The sequence below is a fragment of the Protomyctophum bolini genome (genome assembly GCF_963924005.1).
Source record: "Protomyctophum bolini genome assembly, chromosome: 23".
NCBI lineage: Eukaryota > Metazoa > Chordata > Actinopteri > Myctophiformes > Myctophidae > Protomyctophum > Protomyctophum bolini.
Genome location: NC_137884.1, coordinates 26,036,234 through 26,040,052, shown reverse-complemented (window position 1 = coordinate 26,040,052; position 3,819 = coordinate 26,036,234). Strand labels below are relative to the sequence as shown.

Below are 3,819 nucleotides of genomic sequence, written 5' to 3'. Positions count from 1 at the left end.
ATCTGTTAATAAATACATCAATCAATCAGTCAAAACCCAAAATAGACAGAGACACATGGGGACACTGTCACACCAAGCCAAGCATTGGAGCAGTGTGCAGTGCACCGCTCAAAAACAACAAACGATTGTATTTTGAAGTCATGTTGCTCTTATTTTGAAGTCCACAGTGAGTGAGCGGAAGTTAGACGCTTAATATCGTGGAGGACTTGACGGATGTGAGCTGCCTGGTACCGGTTGGTTGGTAGGAGGACAGACCGAGGCGGAGGCGTCAGAATGCGGCCAGACACAGCCACAGCCAGCCTGCACCGCCACCCCTCCGGTCCTGCTTCAGACTCATACACGATGTCCACACTACTGTCCTCCTCTCGTCTTTCGGACAACTGGACTCTAGTCTAAACTTGCGTCCGCTGCAGCCAAAGAAGAAGTGAAGTGATCGGGGATCTTATTATTTCGAGCGTTGCTGCTGATACATATTTGTACTAGCGTTTCGTTTCTTCTTCTCCTCGGGAGAACATAACATTATTGTTTTGGAGCCCAGGGTCGTGTGTTTCTATCGGGTGTTTGGAGTGCAGAGAGAGAGAGAGAGAGAGGGCATCCGGCCTCCGAGGAAAGACAGCCCCGCTAGCCGAGAAGGAGAGAGGCGAGGTCTGGAGGGAAGTCGCCTCGAAACAAACAACGTTCATCTTGTCAAGGTATTTATTTAGCTGGTTTTTTTTTAAACCGTTATCGTTATCGTCTGCGTCGCTGCTGCTGCTACTGCACATAACGCTATAGCTCCTGCTGTGTGATATAATGACAGTACAGTAAAGTGAAAGTGCTATTTACAGTATAGGGTCTCTCTTCTGTGCAATTATATCTATCTATCTATCTGCATCATGCATGGTGGTGGGGATAGCTTTGGGTTGTCTGTGTCTGCGTGTAGTCTGAAATTCCGTTTGATTAATGACATTAATAACATGTTTGTTGACACAGCCGTCTGCGTAGCGTATGTATGTACGCCTGACTCTGCCCTAAAATGAATGATATCCTACCTACCGTTTTATTTGGACAACACCTTGATGGATAGATAGATTCCACCATGCCCAGTTATGTTGTCAACACCATTCCTACACAGTTAAACAAACCCCTTGTATTCAGTGGTGGAACTGCGAGTGTGCACACATGGAACCAAATGGACCTTTCTTTGTCTCTTTGGTTATATTTTCTACACTCCCACAGATGGAAACGAATGGATAATAGCCAATAAGGATGATTGATGATTCATTATCCTGTGTTCATCTATCATAGTTTGAGGTGTTTTTCCAGGCACGTTTATTTATTTATTGGCAGGCATCCGGCTCATTCATCCGGCTTCATATGTCTGACATGTTTTACACAAGTGTGCTCCAGCCCCTCTCTTTAAACGGCTTTAAACAGATGATAAGATAATCTGTTCCGATTGCCCTTAAATCTGGGGAACAGCTGCCTGTGATATGTTTCATTGGGCTCAGTGGGCTGAGTGATGAATGACACGGCTGGTAAATATTATACTAATTGTTTGTGGCTGCTGTCTTATAGCTGTCGAGTGTGAAGACTTGTTGAAGCATGCACAGAATGCTACTGTACTTGTAGAAGTCCAGTTAATTAATTTAAATTGACCGTGCTCTAGAACTCTTTAAGACACAATATTATGATATGATGTGATATGATATAGGCCTAGTACTTTATTGTCAGTTTGCACTGAAATGTGTTTTGTGACCCAGAGGCCTTGTATGCAACACATTGAAATAACACATGACAAAAACATTTACACATACCTTTTCTTTTTACCAAGTACCAAATATTTTGTGACAAAATGTTATTTTTGATGAATAATCATCAGTAATAGTGCCTTGTGCCTAATATAAAAATCACACCCGTGTGAAGTGAGGGGCGCTTTACAGAACTTTATCATCTTACGTCATCGTGATATATCATAACATAACATCATATGGCGATTTGCTCAGTCACAGACAAAAGTAACAAACATTGGACTCTGTCTTGTCTAGACAAGACGGACATAGGAGGGGCTAGCGCCCCTCAATAACTAAGAACAGTATGTTCAGTCGGTATGTCCAGGAAAGAAATCAGACCCTGTACTGTACTGGCCCTCCTCCCTGGCCTGTGTGTTAGGCTGTGCAACAGTGACACTTTGTGGTGAGCATGCTATTTCCGTGCTCGGACACAGGGACACACACACGCATGGCTGTCTTTATAGGAGTGGTTGCACCACTCAAAAATCACATCACTATAACTGTAAAGCAGCCTAACACCACAGAAACGGCCAACGCTTATACTATATTTCGATATCCAAAATCCCAGATGATTTGTCTCATGACGTACTGTACGTATGGAAGGGATATAGGCTCATATTTATACAGTAGTCCATTTCATTCCACTAGGTCGAGTTGACAGATGACACACCTTTAGAGTACATATGAATAGAGATGGCATCCGAGTTCTCCTTCCATCCACTTGTATTAAGTTGCTCAAAAGCGCATGAGGCGATTTCACTCCTCCTTCCGGGGTAGAGGAACGGAGTGCATTCTGGGATGGATTTGCAATAGTGACTGGGCCCAAACACATAAACGCGCTGCCGCTGAACGCGCACGAGCGTGCGTCCGTCGTGAACGTGCACAATGCTACCGGCCCTCCCCGGTAACATGCACTACAGTGGGGGGGGGGGGCACGCAACAGGCCAACAGCACGCCACCAAGGCCCGCTGAATATACCTTTAAGAAGACATTAGATTTACATAGAGCCTGCTGGGACTCCCCCCCCACTGTCCTTGATTTAGGAAAGATAGGTGTGTGTGTGTGTGTGTGTGTGTGTGTGTGTGTGTGTGTGTGTGTGTGTGTGTGTGTGTGTGTGGTTATTGTTCAGGTAACGACCTGAGGCACTATATTGACCCACATTGAGATCTGTGTGTTCCTCCTCCTGGGACCAGCTAATTATACTGACCCGGTCCACCTTCTCTCTCTCTCTCTCTCTCTCTCTGTTGACGCTCAGCCTCTCTCTCTCTCTCTCTGTTGACGCTCAGCCTCTCTCTCTCTCTCTCTGTTGACGCTCAGCCTCTCTCTCTCTCTCTCTCTGTTGACGCTCAGCCTCTCTCTCTCTCTCTCTGTTGACGCTCAGCCTCTCTCTCTCTCTCTCTCTGTTGACGCTCAGCCTCTCTCTCTCTCTCTCTGTTGACGCTCAGCCTCTCTCTCTCTCTCTCTCTGTTGACGCTCAGCCTCTCTCTCTCTCTCTGTCTCTCTCTCCTGTTGACGCTCAGCCTCTCTCTCTCTCTCTGTCTCTCTCTCCTGTTGACGCTCAGCCTCTCTCTCTCTCTCTCTCTCTCTCTCTCTCTCTCTCTCTGTTGACGCTCAGCCTCTCTCTCTCTGTTGACGCTCAGCCCCTCTCTCTCTCTCTCTCTCTCTCTCTCTCTCTGTTGACGCTCAGTGTCTCTCTCTCTCCTGTTGACGCTCAGCCTCTCTCTCTCTCTCTCTCTCTCTCATGTCTCTCTCGTTACATCAGCCTCAGCGCTATGACATCATCATGCCCGTGAAAAAGCAGCACAGGCCATATAGTATCATACCTTTCATCATATCGATCATTCTGTGCATTAGGAGGACTGGAGGCTCCTCTTCAGATAATGGTGTGTGTGTGTGTGTGTGTGTGTGTGTGACACTGTGTGTGTGTGTGTGTGTGTGTGTGTGCGCTGTGCTTTGTTTGTGTGTCACACACACACACACACACACACACACACACACACTAGGAGTGGAGCGATCTAGAAATAGAGCGATCATAGGTACTCCTGGG

At 46.5% G+C, this 3,819-nt stretch overlaps 1 protein-coding gene across 2 annotated transcripts in view; it reads left to right on the top strand.

The window, feature by feature from the left end:
* Positions 1-296: 296 nt before the first annotated feature.
* The window catches only part of cdk17 (cyclin dependent kinase 17), a 68,091-nt gene continuing 64,568 nt past the window's right edge, over positions 297-3,819 (top strand). The window contains exon 1 of one of the 2 annotated variants that reach the window (XM_080757682.1): positions 297-692. The gene's annotated coding sequence lies outside the window, so the exon portion shown is untranslated. The remainder of the gene's footprint in view (positions 693-3,819) is intronic. The other variant, XM_080757683.1, reaches the window with a different exon arrangement.